This window comes from Dipteris shenzhenensis, chromosome 6, assembly GCF_047967505.1.
Source record: "Dipteris shenzhenensis isolate YYH24624 ecotype China chromosome 6, Dip_SZ_1.0, whole genome shotgun sequence".
NCBI lineage: Eukaryota > Viridiplantae > Streptophyta > Polypodiopsida > Gleicheniales > Dipteridaceae > Dipteris > Dipteris shenzhenensis.
This window is the reverse complement of record NC_141601.1, coordinates 43,487,724-43,506,042: the sequence shown is the minus strand read 5'-3', so window position 1 is coordinate 43,506,042 and position 18,319 is coordinate 43,487,724. Positions and strand designations below refer to the sequence as shown.

General features: G+C 49.2%; 1 pseudogene; it reads right to left on the bottom strand.

The window, feature by feature from the left end:
- Positions 1-13,454: 13,454 nt before the first annotated feature.
- LOC147901205 (hydroxycinnamoyltransferase-like) overlaps positions 13,455-18,319 on the bottom strand; it is a 36,802-nt pseudogene continuing 31,937 nt past the window's right edge.

Sequence of the window (18,319 nt, the reverse complement as noted above, 5' to 3'; positions counted from 1 at the left end):
GAGATAATGTTTCCAAGAGCGATAAGCATGTACAACAGCAAGAAACTCCTTATCATAAACCGGATATCGGGTTTGGATATCAGAATGTTTATGGCTGTCAAAAGCAATAACTCTGCCTTCTTGCATCAAGACTGCTCCTGTAGCGATGTCGGAAGCGTCGGTCATGACCTCAAATGGAAGATTTGGGTCAGCAATAGCCATAACTGGTGTGGTAGTGAGTGCTTGCTTGAGTTGGTGGAAACTATACTCTGTTTCGGGAAGCCACTGAAAAATTGCTGTGCTTTTCAATAATTCGGACATAGGAGCTGCGATTTCGGAAAACTGATAGACCTTTGTATGGTAGAAGTTTGCCAATCCGAGAAAAGAGCGGACATCATGAACATTCTTAGGAGTAGGCCAGTTTCGGATTACCTCGACCTTCTTGGGATCCACAGAGATACCTTGAGCTGAAATAACATGTCCCAAATATTCAAGTTGGGTCTTGAAGAACTCACTCTTCTCAATGTTGATGTAGAGAGAATTTGCGTGGAGAACTTCAAAAACTTGGTGAAGATGTTGTTTGTGCTCATGTAGGGATCTGCTGAAAACGAGGATGTCATCGAGGTAAACGATGACGAACTTATCGAGGAAAGGCCGGAAAATGTCGTTCATTAATGTCATGAATGTGGCCGGGGCATTGTTTAACCCAAAAGGCATGACCAAACATTCATAGTGTCCATACTTTGTTCGAAAAGCTGTCTTGTATTCATCGCCTTCTCGTATACGAATTTGATGATAACCTGAACGAAGATCAATCTTGGAGAAGTGTGTTGCATGTAGAAGTTGATCGAAAAGGTCATCAATGCGAGGCAATGGATACTTGTTTTTGATAGTGAGCTTGTTGAGGGCTCGGTAGTCGATGCAGAGGCGCATAGACTTGTTCTTTTTTTCCACAAGTAATACAGGAGATCCGAAAGGGCTGCGACTGGGCCGAATGTGACCTTTGTCGAGTAGCTCGGTGACCTGTCTTTGGATTTCTGCATTTTGAGTGTGAGAAACCCGATAAGGAGGCTTCGACGGTGGATTACTGCCGGGAATAAGTTCGATTGGGTGATCCACTGGTCGTCGAGGTGGTAACTGCTTTGGCAATTCCTGTGGAAAAAGATCCAGGTAAGGCTGGAAAAAAGGTTGGTTGAGGTATTCAGGAGGATCCTTTGTTGGTGTCTCCTCGACTGCCGTAACCAACAGAAGTGAAGTCTTTGCTTGGCGTTTACGAACCCACTTCTTTACTTGTAGGGCAGAGGCAACTGGGGTTGAAGGAGAGTCCCTAGAACCAGTTAGCTCAATAAGTTTTCCCTGGTGGACAAACTGGATAGTATGGCTGCGAAAACTGATTGATGGATCATAGTCGTAGAGCCATTGTTGTCCGAGTATGACATCGTACCGAGAAAGAGGCATAATGTCGAAGTTCAACTTGTCCGTATAATGTTGGATGCGAAAAGACAAGTTTTTAATCCTGGTGTTGCACAAGAAAGTTGTTCCATTTGCGAGTTCAATCTGATAGTCCATGAGGCTAGGACTGGTGGTCAACCGAAGTTTATCGACCACAGAACTGGCTAGGAAATTATGAGAACAGCCACTGTCGATGAGGATGGTGACCGTTGTTCCACGAATCGATCCTTGAACACAAAGTACTTGAGTGGCCAGGGAAGGTTCGGAGTTGCTGGCAAGGCTCAGGTGGATGGTATTCGCCATTCGAACAGCTTTGCCTTTCTTGTCTTGTGCTGAGGTAGCATCTTCTTTTGGGGAAGTGCTAGGTTCCATATTAGAATTTTGCTTTGGTCGCTTGGGACAATCGAACCATCTATGGTCGCCTGTACAGATGGTACAAAGTCCTTTTGAGCTGGAGTTATTCTTCTTGTCAGTGGCCGCACCTTTATGTTGGGGCTGTCGGTAATGACTTTGTGAAGAAGAAGAAACACGATCCTTGGGGGACTGCTTCTGTTGGAATCCAGCAAATGATTTCTGAGGCTTCTGAGGATCTTGAGACTGTCGCTGACCTTGATTACCGAAGTTTTTGCGAAACCTGGTATTATCTTGAGGGCGAGCACCTTTGGCCATAGGAGAGTTCTGTGTGCGAGTAGCACTCTGCTTCCCTGTGTTGAGGAAATCTGTAATGCGCTCCGCGTAAGCAATAGCGCCATCTGTGGTGGTGATATTGGCTTTAAGAACATCAATGCGTAACGAGGGTTGTAGGCCTGAGATGAAAGCATGAAGGCGATCATCCTCAGTTAAACCATCAATCTCTAGCACCAATGTGGTGAACTGAGAGATATAAGAAGACAGGGAACCCGTTTGCTCCAACTGTCGAAGTTTTGATCGTGCTTGGAAGTCCGCATTGGCAGGTACAAACTGCTTACGGAGCACGTGTTCAAAACGTTCCCAAGTTAACACACTTTTTCCGTCCTTTAAGCGTCTTTGCCACCATAGAAATGCTGTATCCTTCAGGAGGGAGGCTGCCAAGGCGATCTTTTTGCCTTCCGTGAGGTCAACAGTGTCAAAATACATGCGCATTTTAGCGAGCCATTGGTCAACAGTTCGGCGATTACGTTGACCAGTGTAGGCTTCCGGAAGTTTGACGTCAAGTCGTTTTGTTTTGGAAGCTTGAAGTAATCGGTAGAGAGTACGCAGTTCAGTATTTTCTACCTCGGGGGGGGAAAGAATCCGCATCGTCGTCGGGTTGCGTTACCTCGTCCTCTGTATGTGCTGGACTTCGAGAATCTTGGAGTTGTTGAACATTTTGAACCAGGTCGGAGATGCTGTCCTGAAGCTCAGATATTTGAAGTTGCAATAGAGATTCACTTTGGGTGTTGCCTTCAGGGGTCTTTTTGGGACTTGATTCTTTAATCTCGGGAGAGGCTTCACGCGAGCGGTGCGACATGTCGGAAATCCCTGTGAGAGAGGCGCGAACTTGCGCTCTAGTTTGTACCATCCCTGAAAGAGGATTCGGGCTGCTCCCTGAGGTTGCTCATATTGGAGGGGGCAGGCGAGGCAGGATGGAACCACCCGTGGAAATCTGGTAAGGGAGGTCCTGTCGGAGGTAACACTGGAGATTCTGAAAAAGGTGTTACTGCTCGTGATAAGACAGGGGTAGGTAGCAGAGTCCACGGATCTGAAAAAGGGTAAGGAGCTGCTGTCGGAAGAGGAGGATATCCAGGAGAGGGAGTGCCTTCAGGATGTAAATACTGACTGGGAGAAGGTACACCCTGTAGAGGATATCGAGGAGCTGAAGGAGGTGGAGAGTACCCTGGGGATGCCGAAGGTGAAGGGTAAAACTCTCTCCAAAAATGAACAGCAAACTCCTGAGGAATATCGTGTTCCGGATATCTTCGTGTCTCGTGGAACACAACCTGTACTGTGCTGAGGAAATAATGTAACTGAGGTGCCTCACGCAGAAGGTAGAGGATGTGATCCAAGTCACTCGGAGGGCACGTGACACAGAAGACCCAAGATGCAAAGGCTCCAAAATGGGCTGGCTGTGCAATTTGAACACGATATTGTGTAGTAGCAGGTGCCTGAGGTGTCCTTGAATGGCCGGGTGAATTACCAGGGGTTTCCATGCTTTAATATGGATTCTTTCATTTGCTGTAATTTGTTAAAAAGAATCCTGAAAAAGCAGATTGGAAAGACTCCACCTGGCAATACTTTAATCTCCCAAATGATTGCGTAGAAGAAGGCTGCAAATCGTTGTCCGGAGGTCCAGGTTGCAGTATTTTGTGAGGGGTGCTCGAGGCTGGTCTGATCCGGGCTGTCAACGGGCTTTCTTCATTGCGAGAAAAGGCAACTGGTGCTGAATTGGCAAGATAAACATGGCGAAACAAGGAGAGGCAGCAGCCTGTCAGGAAAAACAAGTATCCAGGGCTGCAATGGCAAGGCCCGGGCTGCAAATAGCGAGGGGGGCTGTCAGCAAGAATGGCGAAGTAAGGGTTGGCAGCGCAGGCTGATGCAGAAGGGACGGTACGGCCTGTACGGATGCAGGCTGGCTGTCCGTACGGAAGTACCGTACGGTTCGTACGATAGATGGCGCAGGCAGCTGGCGTGAAAACGACGCAGGCTACTGGTTGGCCGTACGGCTGGATGCGCAGCAGGGTACCAATGGATGCGCAGCAGGGTACGGATGGACTGCGGGGGGGGTACGAAAAAATGGCGCAGGCTGTACGACTGGGTACAGAAAAGAATGCGCAGGGCTGTACGAATTGTACGGAAGGGCTGCGATGGCTTGCGCAGGCTGCGAGAAAGTTCGTACGGCCGTTGTTTGGTGTTTGTATTGGCTGGAAAGGTACGCCCTTTCGTTGGGCTGCCTAAGGGTTATTTGCCCCAAATTAATTTGGGGGTTAAGTTAACCCTAGGGTAGTTAGGGTAACCTAGGGTTAGGGGATGGGTTTAATTTTTTTCCCTTTTTTACCCCTCTAGGTTCCCTTTTGTAGGTACTTGGGCCTAGGAGGTGTGCCTATTCGAAGGGGTGTGACCCTTGGAATAGGTGCACCTGTTCATGAGGGGATATGTCCCTATTGTTAAAAGGGGTGCGACCCTGCATGAATAGGTATGTCCCTTTGTCCACGATGGGGTATGTCCCATGAGTGAGGAGTCGAGACTCGTCACCAAAAGGTGTCCCATGGTGGAAAAGGCGCGTCCCTTGATTTTGGGACAGCCCAAGCACCTGAAAGGACACGATTTTGGTCGTGTCCATTCACATCAACTTGTGATGTGAGGGAGATGGAGAGGCCAGGATGACTTTAGGCATTTAAAAATTTTACGCTCATCCTCTCCATCTCTTCCATGCACTATGTGCACGGATGTCCTTCTAGCGGCAAAAATGTATCAGATCAACGCTAGAAGGTGGGGGGCATTTCCTACAGGCAGGAGCGAATTTTGCTCTGATACCACTGTAAGAAATCCTAGATTTACTATATTTAGAACTGTGCTAAGGAACAGAAAAGAGACTGAGATAGCAGAGAGCAAAGGAATAACTGTATTGCTTAAATGTCTGTGGGGTGGATGTGATTGTCATCCATACAATTTGGCCTCTCTTATATAGAGAGTGAAGAGTCACACATGAAAAGGTGTGTACTCCAAAGGGTATGTGCATGAAGAGGTGTGTACCCCTTGTGAAGGGTGTGACCCTTGATGAGAGGGTACATTACAATAGGAATGTCTCTTCATTAGAATGTCTCTTGTGAAGGGTTGTGCCTCATAAGGAAGTGTCCCGTCGAAAGGGCAAGCGTTGTGCCTCTTAGGAAGTGTCCCGTTGAAAGGGCATACCCTTCCACAAGTGTCCATTCATCAAACCATCCATAAGTCTAGAAAGAGAAAGGAATACGTCACAGATCGTGACATGGCGTCTTTGCAAGCAAGTAGCCTTAACAGCATTCATAGTGATTCTAGCTTTTTCAAGCCATGCCGGATCTCCTGGCTCATTCCTAGATAAGAACATGTTGTGAAGTGTGCAACATGTGCCCACCATCATGACACTAGTGTGAAGATCAACCTCCATTCTTTTAAGCAATATCCTGAATCTTGATTTCAGCCTCCCAAAAGCTACCTCAACGCAAATGTGTGTGACGCTTAATGCATAATTAAAGGCTCTTTGAGCACGCTCAAGGTTTCCCTTATTTCGTTTATATGGGCACATCAACCAAGCCTTTGGAGGTGTAAAGGCCGTATCTGCAATGATCCAATACCGATTTCCATCAATGAGGCCATCTTCAGCTCGCCTATGTATCCGTGACAAGGCCAATGCCCTAGAGTCATGAAGGCTCCCACACAGTCCTGCATCTATATCCAAGAAGTACACGTCCATGTCTACTGCTACCATAAGAATTGTTGAATGGAACTGCTTGTAATTGTAATAGTCTGGACCATGTAGACTAGGTTTTTGTATGCGAATGTGGCATCCATCGACTGAAGCAATGACTCTCGGAAACCCTCTTGCGTGCCGGCTCACCTATTGGCCACGAGATGTAGATATCTGTCCAATGCTTGGCAATTAGTTTCATTCCTAGGTGCACAATCTTGTTTGACGGTTGTTTGACCACATAGAAATGTTTGACCAATGGAGCTTTCAGAGTCACCATGTACCAACCTCCATAAAAATATGGCTACCCTTCGACACAGAGAGAGAACTCTCCAATTAGGTGCTACTTCATCACCCTCCAACCCATAGGGTTGAAAATTGTAAAGCATAACCACTCAAACGTATCTCTAGTGCATCTAAAATCTCTCCAAAATTGTTCTGGACCATAATGCTGTAAAATCGAGGTATCCCAAGTGTCTATGTGGCAAAGCAATAAATCCTTCACCCAAGTCCGTCGATGCCTTGCACGTCTTCTTGCCTTGATTTTTAGCACAAGCAAAGCAGCAATTTGTGTTCTCTGCAAATGCAACATGCCAAAAAACAGAAGCAGCTGCAGTAGTAAGTGAACTTGATCCTCATCAGAACATTATCCATATCTCTTCTGTTAGGTGAGTTCTTGCTCAAACAAGCATTGCCTTCACGCTTATGTATGCTGCCAGGCTCTAATCAAACTGGATCTATGCTCTGAGACTCAGATCAGATTACTTAATTCATACTATGCAGTAGTGTGAATAAAATAAATGGTAGACAAGTGGGCAATCACCACATTTTTGGACTATAGCATATGTAACTCGTTATCCCCATCACTGATCATTTTGCTAGTACACAACCTCTCCTGATAGATTGCCCTCATTCATCACTGCTCATCGCTACATAACCTCTTCTGATAGACTGCTCTCATCCATTGCTAGTACCCAACCTCGTGTTGATAGACTGCTCTCATTCAAGCTTTCTGTAGGACTTTGCCCAATTGCATCTATTTGGGTGTTGCTTCCCCTTCTTCCTCAATCCAATTCGTGAATGCTTGCCTCTGATTTTTAGCACAAGCAAAGCAGCAATTTGTGTTCTCTGCAAATGCAACATGCAAAAAAACAGAAGCAGCTGCAGTAGCAAGTGAACTTGATCCTCATCAGAACATTATCCATGTCTCTTCTGTTAGGTGAGTTCTTGCTCAAACAAGCATTGCCTTCACGCTTTGGATGTATGCTGCCAGGCTCTAATCAGACTGGATCTATGCTCTGAGACTCAGATCAGATTACTTAATTCATACTATGCAGCAGTGTGAATAAAATAAATGGTAGACAAGTGGGCAATCACCACATTTTTGGGACTATAGCATATGTAACTCGTTATCCATCACTGATCATTGCTAGTACACCACCTCTGCTGACAGATTGCCCTCATTCATCACTGCTCATCGCTACATAACCTCTTCTGAGAGACTGCTCTCATCCATTGCTAGTACCCAACCAACCTCATGTTGATAGACTGCTCTCATTCAAGCTTTCTGTAGGACTTTGCCCAATTGCATCTATTTGGGCGTTGCTTCCCCTTCTTCCTCAATCCAATTCGTGAATGCTTGCCTCTGATTTCTTCCTTCTTTATATCCCTCTTTTACCCTCTGTTCACAATCGCCCATCATCCTTTTTGGCAAGCTTAATCCGACAATAGGAAGGGTCTGTTGGAAAGGTCACCTCCCCATCTGTAAGCCCCCATATGAGGAGAGCATGGGGGAGGGAGACCTAGGGCAGTACCCAACAGAAAAAGAGAGAAAGGGGCTGCCACATAGACAGCATCATGGCTGGCATGTGGGCAGCACATCTAGAACTGTTATGGGCAGGACAGAGGGCCAGGAAAGTGCGGAAGGATGGCAGATCTGTACGGATTACAGATGCCTGCTTTACGGCTGGTTTCAGGGTCACGTACGGAGCTCAGGCAGGAGCCCTAGAGCTGGAACAAGCCCGGAGCAGAGGCAAGACAGTCTGGGACAGATTGCGATGGATCTAGGACAGGAGGCGCACTGTTTGCAGTAGGTTTTGGGGGGGGGCTGGACCCTGTATTTATAGGGCATCTGCCCTTGAAAGGTGGGCCAAGGGCCCTTGTATTGAGAGCCCCAAAAGGGCAGCCCACAGTCCCATAAAAAGGGAGCTGTGGGTCGGTTTTGGTCGGCCAGGGGCAGGTGGCTGAACCGACCAGCAGTCGGCCCTTTCTAGGGCTGCTGGGTCGGTTGGCTGGCCAGGCCCTTGGGGCCTATATAAGGAGGCCATTCAGGCCTCATTTCATCACTTGCAGCAGCAGATCCAGAGCAGAAAGGAGCAGCAGGCAGCCACCCTCTGGACCTACATTCAGGAGGATAGAGAGGTGCTAGCAGGGCTGCAGACTTAGCCAGGAGGCTGCCCACCTAGGCTGGTTTCCAGACAGCAAGGTGGAGAGGATCATTCTAGACAGAAAGTTTACTCACGCTCGAGGTGGAGCACGCGGACTCTAGTCTAGAGATAGCCAGCGGATAGGAGGAGGACTTTGTGGTAAGATCAGAGGACCACACCATTGGTGGGACTCTGGATCTGTCTCTCTTGTATTGTGTCCATAGTTGTGGACAGAAATATATTATTTGGTTCCACACCCACACCGCACATTGTGTGAGCTCCTAGGCATTATTTCCGCTGCCTGTACCCTCTGTTGGGTATTTTCTAACATGGTATCAGAGCCCAAGTAGGAGGCTCACAGGTGTGGGAGCCTGAAGGCAGGGACCTTGCTGAAGGACAACCCTGATTCAGAAGCTCTAGGGAATCGACTTCCACGACTGGAGGATTGTGCCCTTGCGAGAAGGAGGGTGACTCAGGTTCAGTCATGTGCATTCAAAGTTCTGGTTTACTGAAATTGAGTTTGGTTGACTTTGCTGAGTGGTATATACAGCAGAGATGTCGACAGCCTCTTCAGCCCCTGCTTTCCCTTCCTCCTCCTCCAATTTTCTCTCTTTCACTATCCCTAACTTTGGAGAGTCTGGGAACCTGGACGGGACTAATTACCCGATCTGGAAAGTGAAGATCTGGAGTCATTTAGTGGCTCGGAAGTTGTGGAAGCTGACCACGGGAGAGGAGTCGAAGCCGGATGACATGGTGGATAGTAAAGGGAAGGTACTCATGGCAGTAGACAGAGAGGAGCTTGAAGCTTGGGAAGAAAGAGATGCCCATGCCCTGGCAATAATCATAGAGACTACGGCGGACTCTGTTCTTCCGCATATCCAACTGGCCGAGATGTCAGTAGAGGCGTGGGCCACACTGAAAGATCTGTACGAGACAGACAATACCTCCCGGATTGTGCTTCTTCAGCATCAACTCTACAATCTTGATATGGAAGAAGGCGATACAGTACATAGCCATTTGACGAAGGTCAACGTGGTGCGGGATCAGCTGGCAGCAATTGGTCAGAAGACAGACTCATGCCATCTGGCCGTGATGGTACTGAGGAGATTGCCTCGGAGTTTCAAGAGCTTTGTTACGGCTGTGACAGCAGGACAGAGGACCAAACCTCTGACATTTGAGGAGTTGTGTCCCTTACTGCTACAGGAGGAAGCTCGGGAGTAGCTCTACAACGAGGACAAAGACGACAAGGCGATGCTCGCAAAGGATTCTGATGGCAAAGGAAAGGGCAAGCCTACCGGTGGCAAGTCCAATAAAGACGACGAGGGGACTTCGAAGAGGAAGCACAAGAAGAAGTGTTTCTATTGTGATACGCCCGGACATTTTGCAAAGGACTGCAGAAAGAAAAAGGCGGATCTGAAAAAGGAGTCTGACTCAAATTCAGAGGGAAAGGCCAAAGCAAATGTGGTAATCGAAGAGTTGTTCTTGGTGACATCATCAAGTGTTACCGAGGTCAGATATGTTGATCCAGAAATCACAGTATGGATGTCTGACATAGAGATGTGGGTCGACGAGGAGTCAGATGCTTTTGTGAGGGTGAAGGACAGCATGGAGCACTTGGTACCTTCCAGGTGTGTAGCTGTTGACACTGACACGTAGGGTGGATTCCATGGAAGGCCCTGGGGTCTCATGGTCAGATGGATGCTGGAGTTCAGAAGGGGACAGTACAGGATTACACAAGCGCTTGGTGGGTGCCTTAATGAGAGTTTGCTTTCAGAGCGAACATTCAGGCAGTACAACAATCTGGTATGTATTTGATATTCCGCATTTGAGCCTTTATACCATGCTGTGGAGAGACTATGCTCTTCATTTGTCTCAGGTGATAAGAGATTGGAAGGAATTGGCCTTCTTCGAAGGCAGAAGGGGAAGTATTGGTGCTTCTTCAAATCTTGGACGCAGATTGCTAGAAGGTGATGGACAAAGAGTACTGAAGCCAGAAGAGTACCTGCTTGAGAACTCAGCGAGAGTTCATGGTCCAGGTTATCTAGAAATATTCATTGGTTGCAGACCTTGCCAAAGGAAGGACGGGTTGAAACAAACCCTCAGAGCATGGTGCCTGGAAGACTCCAGGTTGTTCACTCATTATGAGGGGGACGACTGGAAGATCGCGACGGCTAGATTGCTCGAGTTCAGAGGCGGGAATGTGACTGAAGGAGGTGGTACCAGGAGGTGCTACCAGAGATGGACCTGTGTACCAGGATGGTGTGCGGAAGCGGAACCGGACCTGGTGGAGCAGGAGCCACTGGATGAAAAGCCAGGAAAAGATTTCGACACCGAAAGGTTCCAGAGGACTACGACTAGGGAGTTACTGGAGCATCTTCATCAACGTGTTGGCATTGGGCTCAGATGTGTCGGTGAGAGGGGGTGTTGGAAAGGTCACCTCCCCATTTGTAAGCCCCCATATGAGGAGAGCATGGGGGAGGGAGACCTAGGGCAGTACCCAACAGAAAAAGAGAGAAAGGGGCTGCCACATAGACAGCATCATGGCTGGCATGTGGGCAGCACATCTAGAACTGTTATGGGCAGGACAGAGGGCCAGGAAAGTGCGGAAGGATGGCAGATCTGTACGGATTACAGATGCCTGCTGTACGGCTGGTTTCAGGGTCACGTACGGAGCTCAGGCAGGAGCCCTAGAGCTGGAACAAGCCCGGAGCAGAGGCAAAACAGTCTGGGACAGATTGCGATGGATCTAGGACAGGAGGCGCACTGTTTGCAGTAGGTTTTGGGGGGGGCTGGACCCTGTATTTATAGGGCATCTGCCCTTGAAAGGTGGGCCAAGGGCCCTTGTATTGTGAGCCCCAAAAGGGCAGCCCACAGTCCCATAAAAAGGGAGCTGTGGGTCGGTTTTGGTCGGCCAGGGGCAGGTGGCTGAACCGACCAGCAGTCGGCCCTTTCTAGGGCTGCTGGGTCGGTTGGCTGGCCAGGCCCTTGGGGCCTATATAAGGAGGCCATTCAGGCCTCATTTCAACATCACTTGCAGCAGCAGATCCAGAGCAGAAAGGAGCAGCAGGCAGCCACCCTCTGGACCTACATTCAGGAGGATAGAGAGGTGCTAGCAGGGCTGCAGACTTAGCCAGGAGGCTGCCCACCTAGGCTGGTTTCCAGACAGCAAGGTGGAGAGGATCATTCTAGACAGAAAGTTTACTCACGCTCGAGGTGGAGCACGCGGACTCTAGTCTAGAGATAGCCAGCGGATAGGAGGAGGACTTTGTGGTAAGATCAGAGGACCACACCATTGGTGGGACTCTGGATCTGTCTCTCTTGTATTGTGTCCATAGTTGTGGACGGAAATATATTATTTGGTGGTTTCTCTATCTAGTTTGGTTCATTGTCTATTGATGAGTCTGCACACCTATTGAATGCACATAAGTAAAGAAGTTTGTGATTCCACACCCACACCGCACACTGTGTGAGCTCCTGGGCATTATTTCTGCTGCGTGTACCCTCTGTGGCACCCTTGCTATGTTGCTGCTGTGATAGCTTAACACGCTCTCCTCTCCCACCCATCTGTTGCCCAACATGGAAAACCTCCTTTCAATCTCTTGAGGCTCTCCTCAAACCGAGCCAAGTTTCAGGACACAGATAAATCTCTCCACGATGCAATGAGAACGCAGATAGATTGGCTCTTGGGAACATCTGCACTGCAAGACAAATCGTGTGGAGAGGTGGTCGAGGAATGCCCAAAAGCCTAGAATCCTCTCAAATCCGAAGCAGCAAAGCAAGCAAGGAAGGAAGGCAGATGATGAGCAAACCAGACACAAGCTCTTAAGCAGCAGCGGCAGAGCTCAGAGCAGCCTAGGGACCTCTCTGAGTTGCAAATGTGAACATCTACACAGCTTACTGTTGGCCCTCTTGTCGTCTCTTGCACGCTCCTCACGCATCACACCCTGTTCGTCCTCGAGCTTACTGACATCAGAGCCCGTGGTGGCTTCTCCTTTTTCCCTCATGCCACTTGTAGTCCTTTGACAGCTTGCTAATCCTTAGCTGCATTCCTTGGTCAGAAGGATACAATTGCCTTGACAAGCTTGCCGACTGACACATCCACATTACTTTCGATCTTTCAAAAACCACAAAAGAAGGTCATCGTCGTCCCTCCCATCCTTGCCCGCTAGAAGTTCCGGGTGCATCTTTTCCACCCAGTAAGATTTCTACCTCCTGCACGAGCTGCCAGATCAAATTCCTCAGCGCCTCATGTAACCAAGGAAAGCAATGCCTAGTCCACACATTGGTTCAATGGCATTGTAAAGCAATCCCCAATCACCTGGGCTTGCTGGGTCGATTTTATCAAAAGCTCTGCGCTTTGGACTTGCTGCGCTCTGACAGGAAGGCCTTTCGACGGAACACCGATGGAGATACATTGTCTTCCGCAACCTGTGCGTCGACCTGAACCAAAAATGAAACGTGTTGCTAGAGGACTTCCGTGTTTGTGGGTGTGGAGGACTTCCGTGTTCGTGGGTGTGCTCCCTTAGCCGCGGGAGGTCCCGAGGCGACTCCATGTCCCTCAAACGTAGCCAAGACTCACGCTGGCTTCAGCCTGAATAACTCCCGCTTGGGATCCCAACGTGGGCATCCACTGCCCTAGCCTCGAAGAGCACAACGTGCCCGTCGCAACGGTTCAAGAAGCTCCTCGATCGGAGTCTGAACGCAAAAGTTATGATCAAAAACGTACCCAAGGGTCTCCACGACCCACGTCCCCTCGTTCGTCGAGGTCTCGCACCAGCACCCAATCACCTGCCTGGACGTTCACCCCCGTTCCCCCTCTCTTTCACGTGCACTCAACCCACCCCGTGTGTGAGTGCCAACAAGAAAACCAAGGGAACAAAGAACGGTACACAAGAATGCTTGAATTCACAAAACGTGCCAAAACGACTGCACGTGTTACAGTGTCTGAGGGAATGTAGTAACCCAATGATTGTTATCACATGCATTCACAAGGTTTAGAAAGGAAATGCCTTGTTTGTTTGACACGTCAAGCAGAATTGTTTGTTTGACACGTCAAGCAGAAATAGGATGGGGAAAAGTGTTTAAATTCCCATCCTAAAACAGTCCATGTGCTAAGCCCCTAAGTGAAGGGACACTATCAACACAAGTGGGACCCTACCATCTAGGTTATTAGGAATGGACCATGAAATCAATAGTTCAAGAGCATCTATATAGGCGATAAGAGCTCCTGTCAGAAAGTAGGATCACATGCAAGCCTATGCATGACAAGCGTCAGTAGCGCCATGCACACATCTACGCTGCCAAGGCCCTCAGAGCCAGGGTACAACACGATCTTACCAAGCTCCTCCATGATAGCTGATCGAATAGCGATGGGTGTACCCCAACCGAAGTTTGTACGATAGATTGGAAATTTGGGTGAATTGGAGACGCGCATGCGAGAATCATTGAGAGAAGCTCGAGCGACGAGTGCAGCAGGCCCATGGAGCTCTAGCCAATGTAGAAGTCTCTCCATGGTGAGACTGGTGCAAGAGGCGATCGAGGCATGTATGAGAGCCGCCGTGGTGGCGAGGTCCTCATCTTGGAGCTCTCCTGCACTGGTGGCTGTCATCCCCGTGTGGAGCATATTGCCAAAATACCGATCCGGCAAAGGTGGATCCATCCTCCTTCTCATGTTCATTGCCTGAAAGAAGCCCACTCTCGTCCCTGGCGTGATCCCGTGCTCTGGTAGTGCATTTCCATATATGGGCAACCAAAACCTCGTAAGAGCTGAAACGGCCTCCGGCCCTCTCCTTCAACCTACGCATCATCTCTTTGGTGAAAGAGAAGACCCTCTGCGCCTTTGCAATGGCCTCCTTAGTTGGTTGCCCACTGCTCTCTGCCTCGATCTCTTCCAAGTCTATCCCAGCCTTGTTCTCACATGGGTTTTCCACCTTCAACAGAGTGCGCGTATGTACAGGACTCACAGACACGCTTTCACCCCTTCCGCACTCTGCCCATGACGTCATAAAGTGCCATAGCGAACTCGCCCATATGCCAAAACATGGCTGTGTGCAATCCCCAGTGCAATGCTTCCACATTTGAACCGTGTGACCTGCGAGGATGCACTCAGCATACAGAGACTCGTCTACCCTCCTCCCCATATCAGCCTGAAAATCAAGGTCGTCTCACCAGAAATACTGCCTCTCACCTGAATCGATAACAGAGGTGCCGAAAATAAGCCCCTCTGATGTATGTGTTGCCCATCGGGTAAGCCTCTCGAAGAACGGCCTCATCTCAAAGTTGTCACCCTCCCAGTCTCACTGAAGGACACCCCATTGACAGCAGCCTCAACGAATTCCGCGAGGTCATTGCAGAGACCTTCAAGTCTCCCGCTTACTCCTTCCTTCAGCCGACCTGCAAGGGGATAAAAATCAACTAGAACCGTAGAGAGGCTTTACTTAGTCTTTGGGGTTAATACGAAAGAATAGGATTCTACGATTGTAGGGAATGCGAGACATCAGAAGATCGGCAGCTGAGAGGAAAAGGGAAGGTTGAGGGGAAGGCGAGGCGGGCCTGATCAAGGCGTGTTGCAAAAGGGACCTCTTGCTTGCAGTGGCTAGACACTCAGGAAGGAAGGGCTCAAAGGAACGGCTCTCTCTAAGCGAGGGCTAACGGACTCAATTGTTCCACTGACCGATCAGCCCGTGTTCCGAAAGAGATGTACAGGACCACATGAACCTTCTTCTATTCTATTTTATATGGATGGAGGTTCTCCAGAGGCTCCGCAAGAAAGAGGAAGTCCGGGGATTTCGGGATCTTATCAGAGAATCCATTCTATGGCACCAGGTGCGGAACATGATCTTATCAGAGAATCCATTCTATGGCGCCAGGTGCGGAACATGGTGGACACGTGGTGCAGCTTCCCCGACAAATGGCATGGCACCCGACAAGAGAGAGGGCACGCTGGATGGTGAGTCAATGACACGTGGCGACCAAAACGGGGGGCAGATGTGTAGGTTGCAGGGGCCAGAGAACACAGAAGCTGAGGTGGCACGGAGGACATGTCGTTTCAAGACAGGCGCTTGCCACACACGGCCTGGGTAAACAAGGAGTAGGGTATAGGGGCCAGTAAAGAGGCGGGTGCCTTTAAAATCTCATCAACCCCCCCAATAGGGAGACAGGTGCCACCCAATGCTCTTCATAGAAAAAGATGATGTGTCAAGCTCTCCTTTCACCATTTATTGGACACACAATGCCTTAGTACTGGGCCTCACCTAACCTAAGCACTGGCACTCATAGATTTTTATCTTCCACAATTTTTTGGAAAAGTTTGAAATAAAAATTAGCTCCCTATTATGACCCGAATGATTGCGATAGCTTCAAATCTGATTTCGGATTTTAGGAAGGCCATTTTCGTCATAGATTAGTGCTAAAAAGTTAGCCCTCCATAGTACTAGCCCCCTTACCCTAAATGTGCATGGTAGGACAATGCAAGTTCCGCGTGCCACATGGCAACTTGCGACGGGTCAGATCGTGGGTTGAGAGACAAAAATGGGTGAGGTGGTAGAGCTAGTGCACGCACCACGTTGCGCCACGATAGGCCATGTGGCCGCAAAGAGCACGGGTGGTAGGGCCCACACGGAGGGATCAGGCTGTGAGGGCAAGGGGAGGTTCGTATAAATATAAATATATATTTATTCTTATTTATTAGCACTACCTTCCAAGCAACGCTACCGTTACACTTTTCTTTAAAAAGTGTCCCACACCATTTTTCACCACGTGGCCCCCTACTATTTTGGTTCTCCCCCTCTCTCTCTCTCTCTCTCTCTCACACACACACACACACACATGGAGTTTGCAAACCATTCGAACTTTCCTATACACGGGCTTCCATCATCGGTGTTGCAAATTAATCATTCATTCATCTTGACAATTGTTTTCCTTTGACAGAACCAATTGAAGGCAGTGCTCACAAGTACTTGTACTCCACTTGTTTATATATTTGTTTATACTTTTATATATATATCTATTATTTTATAAATAAATAAAAATATATATATTTTTGTTTATTTGTGTGTGTGTGTGTGTGTGTGTGTGTGTGTGTGTACACACACACACACACACACACACACTATACACACACGTATCAAGCCCTTCCTCTCCTCCGCCCCATCTCGCTCATTGCCTCTCCTCCCTCTCTCCCAAAAGCCTCCCTCTCAGCCGCTCCCTACCTCGCCTCCTCTACCCGTTGTCTCAGCCCTTATAGCCCTCCTCTCTACCCCCGCCTCTTCCCTCCCTCCCCCCACCTCAACCCTCTCTCCCGTCTCCTCTCACAACTACCTCCCTCTTAGCCCTGCTCCCTACACTCTGCCTCTGCCCTCTCCCCCGCCTCCTCTACCCACGCCTCTTCCCTCCCTCCCCCCCCACCTCCTCTACCCCTTCTCAGCCCTCCCTCCCCCTCGCTTTAGCCTTTCCCCGCCTGCTCTACCCCTCCCCCCCCGCCTCCTCCCCCCTCCCCTCGCTTCGGTCTCCGCCCCCTCCCTCCTCTCCTCCTCCTCCCCCCCTCCTCCTTTTTCTCTCCTCCTCCTCCTCAGCCCACCCTCCTCCTTCTTCTCTCCCGAGCAGCTTAGTGCAAAAGGAACCTTTTCGTATTCGAGTCAACCTCACCCACCAATCTCCGTCCACTCCCACCAACCACGAAAACAGTGATTTTTTTCAAAACACGAGTTGCAACAACTTAAAAAAGAAGCAGAGCAAGAGAGTTCAACATCACTCTTTGCTCAAATCCATGGGTCCCCTCCTTCCAGATTACAGGCCAAGGATTGGATGCTCTTCGCTCTACTTAGAGACCTCTTAGGGCACCTCACAGATGTTCGTCTGCTTGGGCGAGGATTCTTCTAGGTTGTTTTTGACTCCTCGGAGGTAGCAGGTTCAATGCTTCAGGCTAGTCCATTAGCACTTTCTCATTGGGGTTTGATCCTTTTGAGGAGGAGAGTCGGGCGACGTCACTTTTCATCAGATTCCTCGGCATTCCTCAAGTATACCACCAACTTTTGCATTCCATTGGAGCCGCCTTTGGGATGGTTAGCGAGATCCCCCCTCTCCCTGGGATGCCTTCCACAGACAGCAGAGGCAGTCGGCTTAGATGGGGTACCACGTGTTAGGGTCATTAACATCTCAAATGACAACATTATGCTTCAGCGTCCACAAGGGTCCTTCTTCAAACAGAGAGTCGAGATTGCGGGGAGACAAGACAGTGTAGGATTTGCACGACCCCTGGGCACTTTGCTAGAGACTGCCCAAGGAAAAGAAAGAAGAAAAGGCCTAAAAGGTCCACGAGTGTGCCTCATAGATCCACCCGACTTGGACCTTCCTCACGGCAAGTTCCTACCTCTTCCCGCACTTAGACCTTTGACTTCACAGCCAAGACCGGCCTTTCGTCCTAGTTATTCTTCAACACGGCCAGGACCTTCAACCTCTCATCCTAGTACTTCTTTAGCACAAACAGGACAGTCAGTACGTCCTGTTTCTATCATCTCCCGTTGGGTGTCTGTCAGAGTTGGGGAGCCAATTCCACCTTAGGCTACCACTGATGGTGCTGCGGACCCGTCTCTTTAGGCAGGAGACATTCATGTCCTAGTTCGTTGTGCATATGTTCATGTGTAGGAGCAGTCACCTAGGGAGATCCTTATGGCAGAGACCTATGCCTTACTTGAGAATAATGCCAAAGTCGTGGCCGAGGTTAGAGACAGCACCAGGTCGGGGTCTTGCAGCACCTCCCTCCTCTTGCACTTCTGTTTACTCTTGACAGAGGTAAGGGGGTTATGGGTTCCACTCCTCCATCTGCAAGGCTCCTTCGCACTCTTGCATGCCAAAGGTGCGTCGCAGGAATTCATTTTCAGTTCTGGCAGACTTGGCTGAGTTTGAGGTAGAGGAGGAATTTGTACCCTCTACGCTCGAGGATCACATTTTTCAGACATCCGTGGATAGAGTTTCCCCCTCAGCAGGTGTGGGTGTGCTATCCCGAGCTAACTTCCCTCCTCTTGATAGGAGGAACTTTTCGCAGGAGAGGGCTTTCTCC